The sequence below is a fragment of the Salarias fasciatus genome, chromosome 7 (assembly GCF_902148845.1).
Source record: "Salarias fasciatus chromosome 7, fSalaFa1.1, whole genome shotgun sequence".
NCBI lineage: Eukaryota > Metazoa > Chordata > Actinopteri > Blenniiformes > Blenniidae > Salarias > Salarias fasciatus.
The window spans coordinates 22,222,639-22,247,333 of record NC_043751.1 but is presented as its reverse complement, the minus strand read 5'-3'; the positions used below and the strand labels follow the sequence as shown (position 1 = coordinate 22,247,333).

Sequence of the window (24,695 nt, the reverse complement as noted above, 5' to 3'; positions counted from 1 at the left end):
ATTGTGTATTTGTGAGAGAAAAAAATGAGAGTTGTGGGGGGCAGTGCGCTTCACGCTCTGTAATCCTCCCACACTTTGAAAAATACTGCCCTGACGTTTATGTTGATAGGTTGAAAAAAACAACAACAACAACAACAACAAGTGGTAACAATAGGCGGCTCATCTGTAACCTCCCACGTGTGAAGCTCTCAGAGGCCCTTCAGACTCGCGGCCCGGTGACTCGGGCGCACACGCCGCCCCTCCAGGAGGTCAGCGGTTGGAGGCCGGCGAGCGTCGGCTCCCCGGCCCCTTACTCGCCGTGGGTTGAGAGCGGCGGACGCGTTCGCGCCTTCCAGGCCCAGCAGACGTCCTCACAAGCGCCGCCAGACCCCCGGCCTTCAGACGGGAGGTGTGGAGCGGGGGCGTAGGTATCACAACACCCGCTCTGATCGCCCAGTCGCTGTGATGCATATTCATCGTCACATGGAAGTCATTAGGGATGTGCTTTATGAGGCCGTCCGTCCGTCCGTCCATCCGTCCATCCATCCGTCCGTCCATCCATCCATCCATCCATCCATCCATGCAGCCGTCCTTTATGGCTTGACTAAACAGTAATTACTGGGAGGCCAGTGGAAGGATGCGGCCCCCGCCTGCTCTCAGCCAGATTGTAATGGGTTCATAAGCACTACTGATTGAATTGATTGCCACAGTTGGAGTCTGGCTGAGATGTACAATGGGGCGGAATATGCAGAGCGCAGAACATTAATCAGCTCACATGAACCGCAGGGTCTACAGTCTCCGCTTTATTTATTTATTTTTTATTTCAGGTGCAGTAGAAAATGTACACAAGTAAACAAGAGCAGAAAAAAAAGACACAAGGTTACCGTTTTCTCGGGGGAAACTGTTTATTTGTGGAGTATCATGTTAAGCGACAGATAATCTCAGCTATATTCTCAACAAGGTCAACCAAAACACAAATTACAATACATATGAGAAACGCACTTACCTTGGGAAAAAAAAAAAAAAAAAAGAGACAATGGTGTGATGGCAGTGAAAGAGAAGGCCGAACATTTACAGAACGTACATTCAAACCATTGAATCTATACAAGCCCAGAAATGAAGTTTTCATTCCACTAACCTCCCACAGCAAATAGGATATGAGAGGCTGCTCCGCTGCTCCTGCCAGCGTTGTGCAGAAATGTTAATTAAAGCCCGAAGCGGAGGGATGTGTTTTAAAACACAAACACGCCCGGCAGCTGTGAAACTGCTAAAAGGTTAAAACGGACTACCTTGAGCGCCGTGGAGCGTTTGGAAGCTGCAGCACCAACGCAGAGAAACAAAGGGTTAAAAAAGAAAAGACAGAAAAGAAAAGCACTCTGGTAAAATCCTGACATCTCTGTTACAGCTGGATCAATGTGCATCAAATCCCACAGCAGTAGAAATTCTCTCCATCCTCAGCTACAACCTCTCCTGTCTTTCTCATTTTATTGGAAACACGCTGCGTTCCGTCAAATCTTGAGAGTCCAGCGTGACGGATTTCAGTCTCTGTTCAGCAGAGCACCTAAAACACACGAGGATCATTAAAAAGGCAAACAGAACAGAACAACACCAAAACACAGTCTGTCGCGATAAGGAGTATCTGAATCAATCATCCCTAAACAATATCTACTGATGGCTTCTGTTCACATTTTCATAAATCTTGACATTTTTATTCATTCCTGTACTGACCATCAGTAACTCCATTAACTGACTAGGCCATGTAGTAACCTCTGGAACGAACTGAGTCCGTAAAATAAGTCATTAAAATAAAATGGCGGATTAAGTCAGTGAACATAGCTAGTGTGAGTAAAGTCAATAAATTAAGTCAGTAACCTAAATCAGTAAAGTGAGTTGATGCATTAAGTGACTTCACTGAATTTTTAGTCACAAATTACATTTCTCAATTTAGTCAGTGAAGTCTGGCACCGAGCAACAAACTAAGTTGATAAACTCAGTAAATGGAATCGGTGCACTAAATTGGTAAATGTATTCAATAGATTGAGTTTCCAGCTGCAGACAAAGTTGTGAAGCCACTGTTACGACCAGCTCGTTTGGGAGACGGATGAAGGCAGTAACATAAAGACCACAGATACATTTTGATAAGACGGCAGCGAATGAAGTCCGCAAACAAATTAACGGAGCTCAGTCAGCAAAAGAAGTTGCTAAAGTGAGTCATTTTAGTGAATGAAGTGATTCAGTTTTCTCAGTGGTCAATAATTTAGTCAATAAACAGCCTCAGGATGCTTGACAGTAAACCAAGTCAGTAGTTAGTTGGCAATAAGTTGGTTCGAGTGTATCTTCATGTATTAACTAATCCACTCATTCCCTTATTAGTTCTCTATTCCCGACGTTTATACCTTCCTTTCTTCTTGATATTCTCTTATTTTCAGGGTTTTGACAGATTTCCAGGAAACTGCGGGTCCACCAAGTTTCTTATTTCAATTTTGAGATCTGAACTTGTCAGGAACTCAAGGCAGCGATTCGCCAGGACTGCGCGAGCTTCGCGGGTCACAAACCGAACGGTGAGCTGAGCGGCGCTGGGTGATCCGGCGGGAGAGCAGGGACGGCATGGTGCGGAGCGCTGAGGCAGACTGTGACTTGTTGTTAGAAATCTAAATTTACAACAACAAAATCACTAGTCTTCCACGGCGCGCCACACGGACGTGAACCAGCCGAATTACTCCCAACGTATGTATTCTCTAAATACACAGACAGAGACAGAGAGTTAGGAGGTTATTAATACTCTCTGAGGCTAATCGCATAAGCACGTTACACAAGCTAACGACACACTTGACACTGTTTAATGAGGAACCTAAACGCACTTTATTTCATCGCATTCATTACATGAATCACCGACTCTTTATTCATTCGCCGCACATGCCGTAAACATCGAGGGACGCCCAGCCACTCCGGATTTGCATGTGTTGATGCAAACAGGAGGGGGGGGGGGGGGAGAAATGAAGCAACCTTGATGAATTCATTTAGCTGAGCGTCCCCCTCGTAAACAAGCGGCCTCGCGGTGGGGGTTCGGAGAGAGGGAGGGAGGGATCGCACGCACGCGGTGGAGATGGAGGTCGAGCCGATGTGCCGCGGCGGCTCTTTTAATAACGCGAGAGGAAACGGACACTAGTTTAATCTCCCGGTATTGGTTCTCTAAAGCTCTGCCAATAACGCCGGATCCGTCCAGGATCAGGGAGGGAGGAGCGGAGAGGCGGAGGAGGAAAAAGAGATATTATAGAGCAGAGCTGAGGTGAGATTAGGAGAGGAGAAGGAAAATGGAAGGGAGGATGGCGAAGGTGAAGAGAGAAGCAGGATCGAAGTGAGGTCTGAGAGGGAAGGAGGAGGAAAGAATTAAGGAGAAAAGAGGAGAAAGGAAAGAAAAGTAGAGAAGCATCAAAGGGAATGGAGAGAAGAAAGAAGGGGGAAATAAAGAAAAGGAGAGGGATGGAAAGAAAGGAAAAACTGAAACTGAAAAATCTACATAGAGATAGAATAAAGAAGGAAAATGGAAAGAAAGTTAAGTAAAGAATTCAGAATGATGAAGACAATTAAAATGAATGAAGCTGTGGAAGGGAACAGATGAAAACACCACAAGAGAAGAAGAGTTGGGAAAACTGAAGAGAAGAAAGAAAAAAAATCAATGAAAAGTAGAAAAACAGGGTAAAGAAAGAAAGGAAAAGAATGAATGTGACAACTCAAAAAAAAAGTCTGAAGAAGAAAAACAACAAAAAATGAATATTGGAAAATGCAGCAGTTCAAGAAACTAAGAATAGAATGAATGACAGAAAAGCCGAGTGAAGGAAAGTGGAATGGAAGAAACAATATATGACAATAATGATAAAAATGAACGACCGAGCAGGAGTGGACCGAGAAAGAGAACTAAAGTAGAAAAAGATGGACAGAAGAAAAACAAATGGAAGGAGAGTGAAATAAATAAAAACAAAAGAATTGAAAAAAGATGAGAAATGGAGGTGATGTCAAAATAAAGAATAAAGAGGGTTAAAAGGAAGGATAAATAGTTAGAAATATAAATGTGAGGACAGAAAAAAAACTCAAAACAATATTACCTGAGGAAAGAAAACAAATGAAAGAAAATAAGTAGTGAGAAGAGGAGATGGAGGTGAATCAAGCCGCCAGGTAACTGTTTACACTCACTTTGTGGGTGCAGCTTGTGTTGTGAATGACAAATCTCCAGTAAATGAATGATAATGGCTTGTTTAGCTGCGAGCCCGCCTACAGCGGCCCCGCTCCTTCCCATTTCCTGTTAATATCGCCGGCCTCGGCCTCGCTGACCTCTCCGCCGTTCCTCCATTTCTATTAATCTTTAATGGCGGGTAAACGGCCCCACGCCACACGCTGGCCGGCGAGGCTTTCCCGCCTCATTACTGTCCCGGAGGACGAGCGGAGGCCTCCACGAAAACAAGAAGAAGAAGAAGAAGAAAATCACTTATTTGAACTGTGATGGAGGTGTGGACTATCAACAGACTCCTGGTCTTTAATTCTGATGCTTGAAGACGACGTCTATCCATCATATCTATCGATCTTAAAAGATATTTATATGAATCTAGCTTAAAAAAAGATAAATATCTGCAATAAAGAGTCAACAACCAAACGTAAACAGCTGAAATGTGGGTCAAAAGCTGCATTAAAGTGAAAAAAAACTGCAGAGTTTGACAATTGCGATCACCTGCAGGTGAGGCAGAGGTTCCAAACCGACGGGAGGACACTCGATCTGTGTAACACACAACAATCCAAAGACAAACAGCACAGATGTTTAAACCTCCTTTAATACTGTAAAGTTTTCAATGCGACGTCAATGGGAGAGTGTTAGTGTGAATATTTCTCGAACTCAAACCTTAAACTCGACGTACCCTGAGCTAATCTAATAATGTCATCACCTCCGAGACTTGCTAAGACACACACACACACGCACACACACACACACACACAGACACACACACACACACACACAGTTGCCTTGCTTGCTGATCTTAACAAAGGTCTGTGACACTGTGACATTTGGAAGTAGATGAAATGACCGGCAGGGTCGGGGAGTGCTGCACTCCATGTTTTACTGCTCGGGGATAAGAGCTCTTAAGACCTGAAAAGAACACACACACACACACCCACATGCATGCACGCACGCACGCATGCACACTCCTCCTCAGAGACCTCAATACCTGCTTCAATACCTTTCTATTCATATCCCCGCTCTCTGGGCGCCGTGCTCCGCGGAGCCTTTCAGGTCCTCGTTGGGGTCGAGGCACAACAGGATCCAATCAAAGCTCAGCCTAAAGCCCATTAAGGAGCAGACCCTGCAGATGTTGAGCTGCTAAATGTATAATTTAAAACCCGTATATCACTGGAGCCCAGGCGGGAGAAGAAAAGAAAAGAAAGAAAAAAAACTTCACATTGCAGTTTTTCTGAGAATTAAGTAACCGATTCCCACTTTACTCATGATTGATGACAGGGATCAGGGCCCAGGACGAATACATTCTCTGTTATTTATGATAACATGTTTTTTACAGGCTCAAACCGACGCTGTTTTCTCACCTCGGACTGAGAAAGACGTGATAAATCCTTGAGTTTCCTCCTTAATTGATTTTCACATCCTGGTTGCTAACGAGGTGAGGATCGGGTGTTTCTTTGCGTTACAGGGCTTCTCTCTCTCTCTCTCTCTCTCTCTCTCTCTCTCTCACTTCCACCGGTGTTTTTCGTCTCGCTGCCAATGAATCGAGAGAAACTCGGTGTTGTCTGTGGAGCCCAAACCTTATAAATCTCAAGCCTGAGTGTCATTGAGCTCCATTGTTGCCCTGGAAAGTATCTACAAAAAGACGTTTCAATGGGTAACCATGGAAATCCAGTCGTCTTATATTGAGTCTCCTAATAAGTAGCTGGAAACAGCTCATGAAAAATACAGGATTTTTTTTTTCCTGTTTTGACACAGCTTGATGAAAAAAGTGCTACATTTTGTGTCTTGTCCTGTCCTCTTCGTGGTTTGTTTCCTTTATGTTTTCCCCCCGTCATTATTCATCCCGTTTCATGCCATCTCATGCTGCAACTGTGCTTAATGTCGCTCTTGTGGTTTCATGCGAGGAAATAAACTGTTCATGTATTTAACCCGGCAAAGAATCGGCTCAAAACCAGAATATCTGGGATTACGTTGTGCGATTTCTCGGATTTGTAAAATGATGAGCTGGCCTGATGCGTTATACTTCTCATAATAAGTATAACTCTCAAAGCACCAGATTGATGCTTTTAATTTGAAAATATGAAACGGTATATTTAAGAAAAGTGTGCCGTTTATGGAATTTTTCAGCCGCCAATAGTAAACTGATTTAATCTCTAAATGACAGTCTTGGGTAGAAACTTTGAAGTGTCTCAGATGTTTCATGTCGCCATCGTGCGTCCCGGTTCACGTCAGCAGGTTGATGTTTATGATTTCGTATTTCCCGCTCCGTCCCTCCTCTCCTCCGGCGCTGTGCTGCTCCGCCCCCCATGTGTCGTCCTCTACTTGCTGATTACTCCTTGATTGTTGTCAGCTGTGCCTCAGCGTCTCTCCCCTGCCCGGCGTGGATCTACGTGTCTTTTTAATTGCCCGCTTCTCTCCCTGAGCCACAGATCCTGATGCTGTGTCCGTCCTTTCGGCAGCTCCTGTCTCTTTATTGCCGGTCTGGTTTGTCCTCGTGTTTTTGGGGTCAGCGTTGGCTGGGAGCTTCACTGAACCCTGACTGCATGGACCTGAAATCGATCCGTTTTCAGTGAAAACAGTCAAGTTTTGTTGTATTTTGTCAATTTGTTTTCACGACAGCATTTCTTGCAGTACAGTTTTAATATGTTTTCAAGATGCGCATGCAGGTTTTAGTGTATAATTTTTCAGGACATGCAAGTCGGTTGTAATGCTCGTGTTGCTCTCGACACTGCACACACACTCACACACACAACAAAGCCACAGCAGCATCTACCATGCAAGCTACAGTGTTTTCAGCATATCTGTGTGTCAAGAAATCACTGCTCAAGACTTTGCTGTCTGAACTTTTCTGAATCGAAAGCACGAATTGAAATGACCTCTGATCCCTAACAGTCTAGTTTTTAACGTAAAGCTGCAAAATACTGAGCATTTTTCTCACTTTATGTCTACATAAAGGCCATCTTTCACTTGCTTCCACTTCCAGTCAACAGAAACGGCTGCTAGAAGGATATTTGATTCAAGTAAAGTCAGGTTTATTCATTGGGAGCCAAATACAACACAATCGTCTGAGGATATGCTGGTTTGTATGTAGTCTGACCTCTAGTGGCCATACTGTTAATGACACGAGCAAAGGAGGAATTCTGAAGATGTTATAAAGATTTTACTCATTTTGTCATGAGAATGATTTAAAGTGTAATATTGTAGATATCTGTATGTACACGTTTGTATGTTTATAAGTTGTTTATTTTAACTACGGTTTGATTTGAATACTGGTTTCTTGTCTTATTTACTTGTACAGAAAACAACTGACACATGAAGTAATTCTGAATATTGAAATAATTTATGCAAATATAAAGGAAAATACTTTAGAATTGTGGGGTGAAATATTTGTGACGGAGGGACAGAGAGTAAAGAACAGGGAGAATTTCACCAAAAACGAAGAACTGACAGTTCTTTCAGGGAAATGGAAATCCCACTTTGATTTCAGATGATTTACTCTGCACCTGCAGCCACATAAAGTCATTCTCGAGGTATGTTTTGAAGGTTAAGGACTTCAGGTAGGTCTTTATTTAAAGTCACACAACTGTAGGACTGTCATGCCCAAAGCTTCATACCTTCAGTTCATCTTCATTACATGAACAACAAGCAAAGTTTTTAACCGTGTGACGTTAAAACCAGGATTATGATGTAAAATTTGACAAGAAATAACCCCTCCCTGAAGCCCCCCCCCCCCATGTTTCAGTTTAAGCAGAAAACTTTTTTTCTTAGATCAACATTTTTTGACTCATGTCAGCTCCAAAAAAGATTCTGTTTTTTTTTTTTCTCTTTTAAAGTTTCTTTTCTATCATTGATGAAGACTCGCCCACTTTCTGACCCTTCTCTCCTCCCGAGTAATCCCGCCGCCCTCCCTGCACCGAGCCGTCCTCTCAGCCGTGGCGCCTTCGGATAGAAATCTTGATCGTCTGGCGGTGAACTCGCGCAGCCTCCGCACCGCGCCACGTCGCGTCTGCGGCGCGGTGCAGAGTCCCTCGGCTCACAAAGGCCTCGTCAGCGGCTGCTGTCAGAACCAACAATGCCCGGAATGACAGCTGCCTCTGCTGGCCCGCACCACTACCAAGTTTAAGTTACAGGAGCTATTGATTCTCCGCGGGGGCGCCGGCTGCCGGGGTTAGCGCGCACAATGCCGCGCCGACAATGTGGCGGCATTGTCCGGGTCACAGCGCCGAGCAGGAGAGTGACAGCGTACGGCGAGCTATGAGTTCATTAGACCAGCGCCGCTCCTCCTCCTCCTCCTGCCCTTCTCAGTACTCATTAACGTCCACTGAGTTACAGGTATTAGCCGAGGAACATTGAAGATCTCCACACAAGGACATGGCGTCTGGTTAAACCCGTGAGCGCTCACTCCAGAGAGAATGACACATTAGGAATTAGCTCCACGTCCGGACCGCTTCTAATTTTCACATTTTAAAAAACGCATATTAGGAAATAATGGGCTCCCCATAGTTCACATAACTTGCTGGCTCTAGTTATCTCCGTCTCTCTGTCTTTCTGGAGGAGCGTGGTCACTGCGTGTACTCAGACTAGTGCGGAAGAAAAGCTCGGAGGGTGAGAGTTTGGGACTATTATTCTCCCAGCCCTGGTCCAACAATTATGGGCAGCCGGCTGAATAGTTCTGTGTCATTAGAGCGGGCGAAATTATGCTCTCCACTTCGGGATGAAGGTCCTTTCACTCAAAGCCAGAGAGAGAAATAACTGGGAGAAGACAGTAGTGTTCACAATGAAGCTGACAGAGTGTTCAAGGACAGCAGGCTTTCATTTCTCTTCTGGTAATGTTCTATATTAGACTAATGTTCAATTAGGTTGTCAAGGCCTGTTAGTGAAATGTAATTCTTATACAGTGCAGGGAGAGAAGGGGGGAAAAAAAAACCTTTTATCATATTCCATCATATCCGACATGAACAATTTCCTTTTACATGTATGGTAAGCTAATCAAATCATTAACTATTCGCTCATGACGATGAATTTAAATAGGTTAAGATTTCATGTTAATGACGCGCGCGCACAAAAAAGAGCCCCTCTAGAGCCGAGGACTTTATCCTAATTCATACTTCCACTTCATATCAACGAGGCTCTTAAGGGGGGGGGGGGGGGTGTTTTTTTTTTCTTTCTTTTCTTCTACATATATAAAAAAAATAACGGTCAGGAAATGCGACGCAGACCCTGAGAGCAGACTGGACCGGGGTCTCAGGTGGGGTTCACTGCAGGCATGTTGTGTTGGATGGCGTTCGGCTCCACAGGCGCTGCTGTCGCTGCGCGTGCGTCCCGTGTCGAGTGTATCAAAGCAGGTTCATCTGCGACGCAGTGGGTTTGTCTCCCGACGCTCTCAGACAAACATGTAATCAATCGCACTCCGTTTGTATCCCCTCATATTCCTCAATTCCGTCGCCACTGGCAACATCTTAGATATCAGCTCCATCAGCTTCAGCATTCATTCTGTTCCCTTTTGTTGCTTTTTAACTTGGTTTCTTCTGTCTTTTTTTTTTTCCTCTGTGTTCCTATTTATCAAAAATGCTCAAGTATGGTGCAAATACTGGGCAACGCTTTCATATATTTGAATTTAGAAGCACAAAAAGGACTCAATTTTGGGTTTATTTTGGTAATATTTTTAAATTTTAATTGGCGTCTTTTGTCATTTTGATAGTTTTCACAATGAAATATCTCCAAACGGATGCATGCAAAGCAAATTTCTGATGCAATAATCCAGAAGTAGGCGCACAAACCTTCTTTAAAGCTACCATAATCATCAGAGGATGTGTTTTTTGTTGCTGGTTTTTCTGCACCTGTGATAATCAGAACAGCTCATTCACAACCTTTCCGATTTCAAGCTGGTTTCTTGAGTCTTCTTGCACATTTTGCACACAAACGCACGTGCCTACGGCAAATGCTGCAATGCACTACAAATTATGCTAACATTAAAAAGCATGTCATGTTCCCATGGTTTCATGTCTCTCCTGCTGCTGTGAGGCTCACAATGGGCTCCATATGCTTTCTTTCATCATTTTTTTGTCTTTTTGTACATTTTCTGATAAAAACACATACAAAAAGGTATAAAAATAGACTAATATAAATACTAATGAAAGTAAAAACTATATCCTATTCAAATAGTTGTGAAGCTTGCAATCAGCTTCATGTGTTTGTTTTTCCCTGGTTTTGAAGTTGCTGAATATGCATACAAGTTGCAAATAATCAATTTTTTTTTTTAATTACCTGATTCAAACAGTGAAATGTTTCCTTTTCCTGCTTCAGTGAAGCTTTTGGATGGCATTTCTATGGTTTCTTGTCAACGTGCAATAATTACAAAACAATGAAAATGCACCAGATAACTATTGATCCTTACAAACAACAAACAAAGGGAACTTGTAAAATCTGGTTTGTCAAGACACAATACGGTCATTTCCCTGCTGCTGTGAAGCTCAGGATGGACACTTTTTCTATCTGTCTTCCTTTTTAGGCTGATTTCTTGAGTGGTTTGAATTCATTCAGCTATTGAAAGACACGCAAACAGTAGCAACAGTGCACCAGCGTGATGCAAATGTATAGGAAGGAAGTAGAACTAAATGAAAAAAATGTATCGCGCTCAATTGTTTCCAGCGTTTCCTGTTGCTACAGTGCTTGTCACGGGCTCTTCTTCGGTTGATTTTTTTTTACTTTTCAAGCTGATTTCTTGCGTCTTTTCATGCAGTCTCACAATGAAACATGCAATTAGCTTGAAAACATGCACATGCATGGTGGAAGTATTCAAAGACACTTTAAGAGCTATGATCCAAAGGATAAAATATAAGAAAGCATCACAGTTTCCTGTCTTTCCTGCTTCTGTCAAGCTTTGGATTAGCTTCTTTTCTTCTTATGCTTCATAAATGAAATCTACGCAAACAATTGGAAAAATGCACAAGGAACAAAAACTGCACCGTGATCAGCGCTCTTCTCACTTCCCTGCAGCTGTGAAGGTTAGAACGAGCTCCAAATTGTTTCTATTTACTTTTCGAGCTGGTTTTGAACATTTGCACAGTGAAACATGCAAGAGGTTGCACAACATGCACAACATGCACATGCACGCTGCAAATATCGCTGCTCATTAAATCATACTAACTATGTCAAACAAGAAATCCCCATGATGAGCTGCAAGCAGAGCCCAGGTGAGGAGACGGCGAGACGCTGCTGTTTCCTGCGGGCTGTGGGACTCAGGAAGACGTACGAGACGCCACGCTCGTTAAAATCTCTCCGGCGAGGCCGGGCTCATAAAGTCAAAATGTCGGGAGGGCAGACGAGGCAGAGATCTGCTGCAGCCGACCGGCTGCAGGTTCACGCAGGGCCGCGGCGCTGCGCTGTGGCGGCGAAAGAACGGGCAACGAGGCGCTCTGTCGGACAAACCGGAGCCGATCCGCTCAGAACTCCGCCGCCACTACTGCTGGTTTAATTAACAGAAATCAATTTGGGAAAATAGATTTGACTGAAATGAATACAAGAAGATGAATCCTTAAGATCTCTGCAAACAAGAGGATTCATGCTGTAAATCCTCTCATTTTGCTCTTTTTCCATTCTTTCTTCCTCCCCCTTTTCTTCACCTTCATCTTTTCAATCTGTGTATTTTTCTCAGATTTCTCCATCATTTCCCTCCCAGCTTTCATTTGCTTTTTGCTTCTTCCACTTCAACCCACTCTCACTTTCACTGGTTGTCACTCTTTCTCTTTTCATTTTTTTCTGTCCTCTCATCATTTCTGCTTTTTCACCTTTATTCTTCTCTTTTTCAGTTGTTTCTTTGATTTTCTTTTCTTGTGTTCATTCTTCCATCGGTCATCTTACACCTCACTGCTTTTTGTGCTTTTTCTTTTCTTCAATTTTGTCCTTTTCTCCATTTTGACTGCCAGATTTCTCAGTTTTGCAAATACTTCTCCTTCCTGTTTTCTATTTTTTTGTTCACTCTCCTCTCATTTTTTTTCTGTTCTTTCCCTCGGTTTCTTTTCCTGCTTTTTCTTTTCTCTTCTATATTCTAATGTTTCCTATTTTCTGTTGTTGTTGTTCTCTCTTCTATCTGCTGTCACTCTCTTTCTTCTCAGCTTTTCTTCTTATCTTTGGTGTTCGATTGTTCCCTTTGCAGATTTTCTCAGCTTCCTTTCAATGTATTCTTTTAACCCTGCATCCAGTTTTTCCATATTTGTCCTCTGACAGTTTCTTTGCCTTTATCTACATTTGTAACTTTCTCTTCTTTTTTCTGTGTTCCGTCTCATTCTATTTCTTCCTCTTAATTTATTTTTTGCCCTTTCATTCAATTCTCTTTCAGATTTCCTCAGCTTTCTCTGTTTAAAATATTTCCCTATGCACCCACATTTTTTTCTTTCCTTTCTTCCTCTTGCTCTCAATAACTTCAATCTATAGACTCCCTTTATGTTTTCTACTGTATTGTATCCTTTTCTCTCGTCTTTTCAGTCCTGTCATTTATGTTGCGATCTTCTAGAAACAGTCATTTTCTAGTCAGGTTTGTTTTTCTATCCTTCCCATTGCTTTTTTTCTTTCACATTTTCCATCCTTTGCCTCTTTATCTGCATTATTTCTGTGTTTTGCTTCCTGCTCTTAAGGTCTGTATTCAGCATTGCTGTGTGTCTCTCCCCCCCCCCCCCCCCCCCCCCCCACTCTCGTGTGTCCTACTTCTTTCCTCTTTTCTTAAATGTCCCCTCTTGTTCATTTTTTCCTCCCTTTCTCCTTTCATCCTTTGTTCCCCTCCCGTTTCCTCTTTCCCTCTGTAGCCTCTCTTATTCTTTCGCCTTGTTTTGCTCCGTATTTTCCCTCCCCCTCCTCCACCACCGCCACCTCCTCCCCCCTCCTCCTCTCACCTCATCCACAGTTCCTGTCCTCCCACCTCCCACCTCCTGCCTCCACCTGCTCCTATCGATTCTGTGTTAGTGAATTTGGAGCCGTGGGGGAGCCCGGGAGCAGGGGGGGAGGGGGGGGGGGGGGGAGGAGGGTTAATAGCCACTGAGCGGAAGTGAGCAGAGCCGGACGCGGCCACTTCCTGCACAGCATGCTGGACATTTCATCCTCGGGGTCACATGTCCACACCCCCTCCACCTCCCCTGCCTTTTTTTTTTTTTTTTCTTTTTGCGTCTCTCTCTCTCTCTCTCTCTCTCTCTCTCTTTCTCCCTCTCTCTCTCATTTTCTCTCCACCTTCTGGATGTCTCTAAATACCACGCAGGGCAGCAGACAGAAAGATGACAGACCATGGAGGGTCGCTGCAGGCTGATCATTAGCAGTGCCCTGTGATTGACTTCAATTAGCCTGCCGAGGCTCGGCGCTGCAGCCCAGCGCAGCCGGAACATGCAGTCAGGTGGGCTTCCCAGCTCCCCCACATTTTACAGTTCCATTTAAGCTCTGGCTGGCTGGAGATCCGTGCAGGGCGGCTGCAAATTAGACGGAAAGGTGCAGATTTCGGCTTTAATTTTGCCGCCTTCAGATCAGGTCTCGTGCACGGGCTCTTTCTCTTGATTGCAGGCACGAAAAGCATCAGGGGTCAAAGATTTAAGAGGGTTCTGCTTAAAAAAATGCTCTATATTGAGGCATGCGTTAGCAGCTGTTCTTTTGGTATTTACACTGATTTATCTCACATTTTCCTGATTTTTACAACGAACACAGCATGTCTTTATTTACGGTAATGTAACACACTGAATTACAAAGTGCAGCTGAGGTTAGTTTTGCCTAAATATTTGTAAAAATGCTTAAACAAAAGCAAAAAACCAATTGCATTTGCATCAGTTGTGATTAAATGAACGCAAGGTATCTCTGAACAGTATTTCTTTTCCTTTTTGCTGTTGAAACCTTTAAGATGGACTCACTCCCGTTATAGCAAAGACTACGTAAATGGTCAGCTTTACTTTTGATGGAGAATGTGTTGGTTTTAAATTCACATTCCAGCTTAATAATAACAAAAAATTAAATTCTAACAACAGAAATTTGATATAAAATCAGTATTTTCAAGTCATTGTCAATTCCAGGACTGTCCTATTTTTCTGGTTATAGTTGCCAATACATTAAATTCTATCAGTTTTTGGCTCCAAGTGTGTGTTATGTCCATTTTTATTATTCTTCAAGCGAGCCTGATGCTGACATGAGACCTAGAATACCTTGGAAAAGCCATAACTACAACAGCAGACGATTATTTGTTGGTTTGATTGAAACATTGTTGTAAAATTCAAGTCATAATGCTTTTTTATTTACTATAATTGGAAATCAATTATAATCTTACTTCACAATCATCTTTTTTCATTTTTCTAAGTCATGCTCCAAACAATGAATTAATATTTCACTTTGTAGGGAAGAGCAGTCATTTCCTCTGAACGTAGCTTCTTTTATGTCCTCCCTTTTGTCTTTTTGGTGATTTTGACACAGAGAAATTTTCACAAACAAGACTTAAAGGGTCCACTGTGCATGCGATCATGAGGATTCAAAAGATAATATTTACTTCCGCATAAGTTCTGTGAAAATCTGAATTACACTAGTTTTTTAAATGTGTTAATAATAACTTTTTGAGTTGCTTTCTTACATCCCTCCTTCTTTGTATTTAAATATGTGCAGACACATGCATGATATGAATGACTGTCTGTAAATGAAATAACAATTAATGTGTGTAAACTAAGTTTATAGTCTCTATACAAGATACAGATGTTCACCTTTACATGCATCAACTATGAATTAATTGCACAAAAAGGCTGGAGTGGCAGTAATCTACTGGTTTGGTGTGGGTAGGCTGAGAAATTTATGATGAGTTGGGATCCAGGGCAAATCTTTGTGACTATCTTTTTTCTTTTTGGCATATCCTTTAAAATCTGCAGTCTTGTTGTTCAGAGAATTAATATTCCTCTCACTTTCAACTATGTAAATTGAGTGTTTCTGTTAGTTCACAATGAAACATGCAGAGATGCAATGCATGCACATACTTCATGCATGCATTTTTACTACAATTTAAGAGAGAAGAAACATGCTCCTAAACCAAAAAAATGCACAGTTTCAGTGCAAAATGTGCAAAAAGGAAAAAAAAAAAAAAAAAAAAAAAAAAAGCGCCTGATGCACATATTGAGCTGTACATGCATTTACTACAATTTAAAGGCACTGAAAGGCTTGGACGGACAGTGATTTGCCGGTTTGGGCTGCACAGGCTGTTAAAAATACAATGAAACCACAGTTTTCAAGTGCACATGCATTTACTACAAGTCAAATGACACGAGACATGTTCCTAAATCAACAAACGCATCAGTTCTCCCGTGATGCTGCTTTTCAAGTTGTTGTTTTTTTGTGCCTCCTTTTTCCCTTTTTCACATTGAAATGTTGTGAAATTTGCATATATAAGAGGCAGATATTAAACTGTACGTGCATTTGCTACAATTAAAGGCACAAAGAGGCTGGAGCGGACAGTAATTTACTGGTTTGGTCTGCACAGGCTGTGAAAATCAGAGGTAAAACGCTTTCTTTTTGATAATAATTACCCTGAAAAGGCACTAACAGTCATTAAAAGCCAGTCAACCAGTCAGTCATTGTCTTTCATTTTAGATGTTGTGAAGCTGCAAATAAAACTGATTGACCCCGCGGACTCTCTCTACATATTTTGACTGCTATTATTGTTACGGAGAGGAGACAAAAAAAAAAAAGGGAAAAATCAAAGCAGGGAAAATGTCAGTGAGCATGGTGACAGTTGATGAGGAGGAGGAGGAGGGAGGAAATCTGTGGAGTGGGTAAAATGGCACGATGGAGAAATGCAGCAGAAACGGAGACAGAAAAAGAGAAAAGAAACAAGGAGAGCCAATCTGCCGCCAAGCCCAACAGACAACTGTGGGAATACGAACAAATAGCAGATGATGGTTGTGTATGATGTAAGTGTGTGTGTGTGTGTGTATAGAGGAGGGAGAAGGGAGGGGGGGGGCAATTATGTACCCCCCCCCCCCCCCCCCAACACCCCCACCTCTCTCCCTCTCTCTCCCTCTACCCCCTACGGCGGCCCTGATGGGACACAGCCTTTCATTTGCTCATTGCGGTAATTGGTGTATGTGAGGGGGAGGTACATGTGTTCAGCTCCCCCTCTGCGTCTGTCAGAGAATTAGAAAATGAAATTCTCTGAAGAGCGCCGTCCTCGTCCAAGATGACACATTTTCATTATTCGCTGGCTGACGGACCAGATTTTCTCTGTCCTCCGGCCACCGGCATACATCATGATTCGCAATTCTGAAGATAATTTATATTGTGATTAATTTTTCCTTCCCTTTCGCCCAAGTACATTTCAATAAATGAATGTTAAATTAATAAGTTCGCCAATTAAGTCTTTTCGTCCTTTCACTACAGGTCATTCCTATCTCTTTTAAATTGGTTTACAATTAATTAGCAACACACAATGAATAACAATTCACTCCACCTCAGTTCATGACAAAACTGGAAAACGTCATATTCTTCCTTCATAAACTGGCAGGTTGCTGCATCCATCCATAAGTTCTTTTTAAACTATCTATCTATTTCTATCTATCTATCTATCTATCTATCTATCTATCTATCTATCTATCTGATTTGACTCATACTCAGCATGTTCCTGATGAACATGATACACATATACACATAAAAAGGGAAAAGGATAAAGGATTAATGAACCAAATTCAAATTTCCTTATTTTTCTGGTCTATCAATCGATTGCTTTGAGACCTAAAGGCAGAAAGCGGCAACGATTGAAATGTTTCAGTATTTCAACATATGATGGAATGGAGACGGATGCTCTGCCACGAACATCAACCGAGGCACAAATTCAATTCAACGAGAGAACTTCAGAGTCAATAACACAGAGTCATGAATTCCAAAACCAATCGGATCAAAATCTATACAGCATCATTTCATCAGCCCAGAAGTGAAAGCTCTGACAAATATGTGCAGAAGATACTCCACAGAATATAGCCCCTCATGTGACCATATTTGGTTTGTTCCTGTCAAGCAGAAGTAGAAGAACGTCAGCATATTGATCGAACAGTGATCGGGACATAACAGTGTGTGGGAAATCTTTTAAGAAGAATCAAGAGAGAAATCAAGGGCATGTTTCAGCAAGAAAAGGTGAAATTAATTTTTCATCACAGAGCAGTTAGTAATAATAATAATGACATTAATGTGTAGATTTAGGACCCAATGGTGGTAAGAAAAAAAACTTAAAATTTCTGGGACAACGCTCTGGTGTTCAAATTTCCATTTGTTTAATTGCAGTCCGAAAAGCTGAAGACAATTTAGTTCAATAAATTCCTCACTTTCACATTAACAAGTTCATCAAACTTTTGGAAAACATGACTGTTGCTTCACCTTTACAAAGTTTGTTTCACCTACTTTGCGCTTAGCGGAGACTGTTTATTTTTTCCCTACATGGTGTGACTAAAAGCTTATAGTTGTATGATGAGGAGATAAAATTGGTTCAACAGTCAGAAACATAAAGAAAAATACTTAATCTGTAGTAAAGCTAGGCCGTTAGCGCTGTAGTTAGCTTTAGCCCCATTTTACACCAGATGCGTCGTGGTTCTGTTGCGTCCTTTTTTTCCCATCAATTGTGTTGAATGTGGTGTATTTTAAATTACTGGAGCCGCCGTAGTGCAGGCGGACACAAGGCATTGTGGGTATTGTACTTGCTGTTTAATAAAAATCACTCAACATCGGCGAGTCAGAAAGTCCCTGTTCTACCTTTGAGCCTTTGTGCCTTAAGTGAAACATTTAATTTAGTTTTCCTTTCTCCACAATTCCATGTAGCTGTTCGTCTTTTTCTATCTATAACACACTCAGTTTTTCGCGTGTTGGCATCATAATGAAGCCACAAGGAGGAAAAAAGGCGGGACGACTGCCGTCTCTCCAGCTAGCTAGCTAGCGCGCGCCATCATTTCCACTGTTTCAATTATATTCTTTTTGTCTTTTGATAAATTTTTTTTTTTTCTTTTTGGATCACGAAGCAAAACAAAAAATAAAAAAGTTCACATTTAAATTCTCTACATCAGCCCATAAGGTTTTTTAATTAAATTCACCCGTTCTTCGCTCTATTTTGATTGCACTGCACAATTTTGATAATTGCTAAGTCCGTCAGTTGCTTGTTGTCATTAACACGGCACAGTTAACAAGACAAAGACGACACTTAAAAAAAAAAAAAAAAACTGCATGCATTTTGCTTTTACTCCTCAGAGACATAAATAGAGAGAGAAAACTAACAGCATCCAATTTGTGACAGTGCGACGCAGCCAGTGGGAACGGGGTCCTCGTTTTGAGAAACAATAGCACTAACAGTGCCACTGGTGTGCGATCAACACGTTACATTTGTTTTGTGGTAATTATAAGGGTTCACAGTTAATGTGAAAAGCCTGTATTCATGTTTAAAAACGCTCCAAATGCATGTCGGGGTGGCCGTAAACTCCCTCCAGCCTGAATGGATCAAACATACAAATGGATGCAGAATGGTGAGCCGGGCGTGGGCGTCTGAAATAATATAAGGGTTTAAGGGTTTTAGGGAGGAAAATAATGGATATATAAATATATATTTAACCCTTTGGCAGGCGATTCAAGAGTGAATGAAAGACCGTGTGATCTCCAGCCGTGGCTGGAGAACCGCTGAGGGGGAGAACGGAGAAAACAGCCGGACCGCTGACCTCTCGCCGAGGGAGCTTCCTGGACACGGCGGCCTCAGACGAGGGCTCGCCGCGGGGGCAGAAGCAGCTGGAGACGGGGGCGGAGGGGGAGGCTGGTGGTGGTGGTGGGGGGGTGGAGAGCGGTGTGGCGCTCTCCAGAGCCGAGGTTGTTGGGTTAGGGAGAGGGCCGCGAATGAAAATTCAAAAAAAAAAAAAAAAAAAAAGAAAGAAAGAAAAAGAAGAGACGACAGCGGAGGAGGTGGGGGGGAGGAAGAGGAGGGGTGTCTTGCTGAGGAAGACGAGGTGAGGGAAGTGGTGTAAGAGAGGTGCAAGGGAGAGGAGAGAAACGGAGGAGTGAGAGCGAGAGAAAGGGAAAGGTGCGATGAGGGGATTAAAGATGAAATGAGAGACATACGGAAAAGGTGAGGAGCATGCAGGGTGCAAAAAAAAAAACCCACACACACACACACGCAGAAATGCAGTGAACGAGACCACCGGGACACCTTAATTTTTATTTTTATTAAAAGATTACATTTTGTCCCTCATAGACTCCCCCTCGTGCACCTGGCAACTAAAACCCTCGGCCTAATGGCGTCCTAATCAGATCGGCCGGCGGTGTGAACGCGGCCGAGGCCCGCTCCGGATCCCCGGAGGTAATTGTGTTTCCCGGGAATAAACTGGCAAACAGGTGGAAGGCAGCTCCGACCGCGGCCCACTTGTCAGGATGGATCCGCGAGGATCCTCGCAGGCTCGACGACTGCCTGCACGAGCCCGAGCGCTGCCTGTCAATAGTAATTATCCCCTAAATAACATCAGAGGGAGCGACGCGCCGAGCCAAACCTGTTGTTTTAATGTCACGCGTGGCTTTACTCGCATTATGGGAGCTGTACGTTAATGCCAGGAGAAGAGGAGAGGAGATTTAGCTGTGATTTTCTTTTTTTGGTAGTTGGGGGTGGGGGGGGGGGGGCAGTGGGAAATGTGGGGCTTATGTTTGTCCTTTCAGGTTTATTAGATAGCGGGGGAGGGAGGGATGCACGCTCCGTCAACAGCAGGATGCAGAAATGGGCGCCGGAGGGAGGATGGAGGCTGGAGGAGAACAGGTGCTGCACGCAGAGGCCGGGGGGGGGGGGGGGGGGGGGGGGGGGGGGGGGGGGGGGGGGTAACAGCAGGGTAGGAGGTGAAGGGGCGAGGGTGGCAGAGCAAGGTGAGCAAAGGGAGGGTGGTTGGGTGGGCGACGCGCTCGGCGGGGTCTCCAAGTCAAATAACCCTCGCCGGGTTCACAGTGTGACACAAGCCTTTGTTTGCCAGGACTCGAACGCGTTTCCCTCCAAAATCCCCCGTTTTTATCTCCTCATCTCATTTTCTCCTCCCATCCTGTCACCTGAATCTTAAAGGCGTTTTTACACGAGAGCAGAGCAAATGCAAATACGAGCCTTAAAAAAAAAACAACACACACACACACACACACACACACAAATTCATCGACTCACACAGATTTCCACTGCATTTATCTGGCTGAAAAAAAAAGATGGTTTTCCAGCTGTACTAAAGTAGGCGGGGCTTCAGTGTTAACCAATCAGAATCCAGGAGTTTTTGAGTGACTTATCTGTTTTAATGCTTTTGCTTCATGTTTTGCGGTTTTGACATGTTTAGTTTTTTTTTTTTTCTTTTTGCTCGCTGTGGGCACATTAGCGCACAACAGTCAATTAAAAAAAAACTTACATTTGTTTACAACAAATGTGAACAAACATGTTTAAACCTTGCAAATTTGTGACAAAAAGTCTGTATTTTTAGCAAACGTTGCAAATTTACAGTACATGTTGGAAAATTGTCATACAATTAGTAGAAATGCTTTGTATTTGTGGCAAATGTTTTGATCTAAAAGCAATGCTACAGATTTGTTTTCCAAAATTCCAACAAATATTATTATAGAATTACAGGTTTCACTTGGTGACACACGGTCATGAATCGCTCTCTTACTACCACAATAAAATGACCTAATGGCCTGATACTGATGCTTTAGTGTAAAAAAATAGCGTATATATTCACTTGTGGAAACAGGGAGATGTGGGAACTTCAGGTGGTTTACATACCTGCACTTCTCTGGAAGTCATGAGTCTCATGTTGAACACGACCTGCAGCAAACAGCAATGCAACAGTCAACATCAATGAAATAATCTGCTCTATTTTTAATGTATTAAAGCCAAATAAAGAAAATGAAAATGTGATATCAACAAATATCAGTATCTAAAGGTGTGCAGTGCTGAAGTGACAGTTTGATGAAGTCTTGGACCACAAAATGTCCCCTTTATGGCAAAAAGGGAAGAAATCACACTCTCTCAGAAGCTTCATACTGTTTCTCAGAGGGACACTGAGTACACACACACACACACACACACACCAGTTCAGTCCGGGACATCAAGACAATGTCTCCGCGCTCCTGCTGGTTTTCCACCGGTGGCGTCGAGCACCTGTGCGTCGCGCGCAACAAAGGTTCCCAGCAACAGTGGTGGAGCAGAGACATGGCAGGGATGTACACCTGTTTGATCTGCCGGGGACCCTCTGTGATAAGTGGCCCCGGTAACCATGGCGACCGGGCTATGGGATGGATGCATGCGGTGCGATTGAATGGCCTTGGATTATAAACACACACACACGCGCGCACACACACACATGAAGTTACGAAACGCATGCCACGCTTCAAGAGGCATACTACACACACACACACACACACACACACACACACACACACACACACACACACACAGCATAATAAAAAACCGAAAGCACTTTCACTAATAATATTGAACAAGCTGCATTGGTAGAAGATTGAAATCAGGTGGAATTAGCTTTGATCGTGACCTAAATGCAGGCTGGGATTCTCTAGATGGGGGGAATACACCCCCATCTAGTCAATGCTCTCACTCTTTATTTTATTATCTTTTTTTTAATTTCAGGGGCTATGATGGGTGATTCAAACCATATTCACCAGTGAACCAGAACAACACACTGACTCAACTTATTTAGCATTAGCAGAGATGCTCACATGTAATGTGTGCGAGCATAATATAAGTAACACATTTGGTTCATTTTTCAATTTAGTAAGTGATTTTCTTAAAAAAAAAAAAAATACGTCATTTGATATGTTGCAGACTTTGAAAGTGGAAGTCAGGAAGGGAAATTAGTTGGGCAACTGCTGTACATGCAACACTTAATGTTCTACCTTTTAATTTAATCTGTTTTTTTCCATTTACATAAGATGTAGTGAATTTACTTTAAAGTAAACATTAAGAAGAATGGACATCTTGACAGAAAATGCACCTTTATGAAACCATCAGAAGATGCTTGAATCTCATATTTAATTCAATTCAATTCAGTTCAATTTTATTTGTACAGCACGTTTAAAAACAACTTCAGTTGACCAAAGTGCTTCACAGAAATATCAGAATTTCTACAAACATATAACTGAGGTCCATATGAGGTCAAGGTTCATGGGAGGCAGAAGTGTGCTGCTCCGTTGTTTCAGTATTCTAGTGTTTCCATGATGTGTCCATTAAATCAGACATTCAAAACTAGTTTCACTTAAAAAAAATAAAGTTTATAATTCTTCCTCTTCCATTTGTTATGATTACATTATTTGCAGTTATGAAGAAAATTAAAAAAAAAATAAAATTAGAGAGTGGACTGCCCCACAGGGCTTTTATTGAATTGAATATTTTCTAATTTCAGTATTGTAATGGAGTGATCCTGAGACTTCAACTCGAAACAATTAATAAAAGCCACAGCAGAAACAAGCATAAGCATTTTTGCTCTGCACTGCCCCCTATAGCGAGGCAGAGGTACTGACGGCATCGCTTCCTGCTTTTTCATTGCAGCTTTACAGACTAAATGTTATGAAATACATCCTTTTTCAAGAACATAACGACAAAGGGAAAACGCCCATCAAATGAGAGGAGGGGAGGCTTTATGTGACACATTATTCAAACAGAAAATTAACATTTTTAGGTATGAATTTCATGCCACACTATAACTTCTTTTGTATGTTTCACCATTGCTGCCTTCAAGAAGAGTCTTATTTCTTTACAAGAACACAAGAAATAAGACATGCATTGAAAATAACTCAGTATCGTCTCAGATCTCACCCTGAAAGTTTTTTTTTTTCCCTCTTTTACTCCTGAACACATGAAATTCCCGCCTTTGCGCGCTCTGCGAGAAGCAGCACGCAAACAACACAAAGTCCCACGTATGAGGAGGGAGCCGGGGCATGTCGGGTTTCACACCTGCACGCAAGACTTCACACATGGAGGAACATGCAAGAACGACAACAGAAAGTCACAGGGAGCAAAAATAGACAGGCGATACGTACACGTGGACTCGGAGTACTCCGATCGCACACTGCAGAGTGCAGCGAGGAGGAGGAGGAGGAGGAGGAGGCAGATGGCCGACATGCTGACAGTCGCTCGCAGTGTTGCAGGTGGACGAGGAAACGTTCTGCCGCTCTGCGAAGAGCTCCGCATCGACCTTGGAGGGGGGGAAGAAGAAGAAGAAGAAGAAAAAGAAGAAGAAGAAGAAGAAGAAAAAATGTTAACAGCGGTCGTCATTCACACAAAAATAGGCGAGCAAACTCCGCACACAGAAATACATGATTGTGAGCGGCGCTGCGTTTTCTATAGCCTGAAAGGCGGGTTTTAGAAACGTTTAAACGCAATCAAACTGGAACAATGATGCTCTCCGAGCCCTCTCCGCTATTTCTCCGTCTGAAACGCACCGGTGTGACGAGTCCCCAATTAAAATCCCAAACTGGGGCTCCGCATGTGCACTCTCTCGCAGGTCTGAAGCGCCGAAGCGTTAAAAATGCACAATTTCTGTTGTTCGTATTAACGTAATTCCACATATTGAGATTTAATAGATATGCAGAGCTCTCTTGGCACTGATTAACCTGTGCTGTTCTGCACAAACATGCATTAAAGAAGGATGTGAGGCAGATAATCAGCCTGTAGCGCTGCAGCCGCGCTGCATTGCTCGATAATTAGCAGATAGGGATTTTTTTCTTTCCTGAATCTGTCCATGAGAACGGAAGTTAATTATATTTTTCTCTCACCCTGTTATCTTGAAAATGCTTGCTTATCATGCTGCGAAACTATTTGAAATTAAAAGGTTATTTCAAGGCACATGCAGGTGTGTAATACTGCCTCTGTTTTTTTTTTTTTTTGTTTTTTTTTCCAATAACAAATCCAACATCTGAACAAAGTAAATCAAGGTTCTGCTGTGGCGAGGGTTTACAACCTTCACGACCAGAAGTGCAGGTTTTGCTGGTTCCCAGAAGATAAAATTTATTTGGCGCCACAAAATATGCTTAACCTCTGAAATGGGGATAACACAGCTGGCAATGCGGTACATATAGAAGCTATATCTGAGGTTGTAAGAGTGACGCTTTAGAGCAGGAGACATTTATAACATTTTCAGGCAGCAGTTAATTTAGAGGATTTAACTTTTTTTCTGCGGTGTTGACTCATTTAACTTTTTAATTAACCTTTATTAACTTTTTTCATTGCATTTAAGTAATTTGACATTTTCAAATTTCAGAACTGTTTATGCTAAAAACAACAACAACAGAAAAGAGGTATTGCTCTTTATTTGTCATTTCAGGTTTGAGAAGCAGACATGGGATTGAGAGTTTGCAGTTTGCAGGTCCGAATCTGCTGACGTGGGTCCCTGAGCAAGGCACTCTGACACCCATCAGCTCCCTGGAGAGCTCTGATGTCCTCTAATGCAGCTCTGCAGCGAGAAACAGGATGGATCCATGCAGA

At 42.7% G+C, this 24,695-nt stretch overlaps 2 long non-coding RNA genes across 2 annotated transcripts; one reads left to right on the top strand and one right to left on the bottom strand.

Annotated features, from left to right (window-relative positions):
* Positions 1–70: 70 nt before the first annotated feature.
* On the bottom strand, positions 71–18,978 carry LOC115392319 (uncharacterized). Its single transcript, XR_003931835.1, has 3 exons — positions 18,419–18,978; positions 4,204–4,207; positions 71–85 (listed from the first exon to the last, which is right to left on the bottom strand). It is a non-coding gene; the product is annotated as an uncharacterized LOC115392319 (long non-coding RNA).
* LOC115392320 (uncharacterized) lies at positions 5,771–20,329 on the top strand. The gene is made up of 3 exons (XR_003931836.1): positions 5,771–5,908; positions 19,978–19,985; positions 20,318–20,329. It is a non-coding gene; the product is annotated as an uncharacterized LOC115392320 (long non-coding RNA).
* Positions 20,330–24,695: the final 4,366 nt, after the last annotated feature.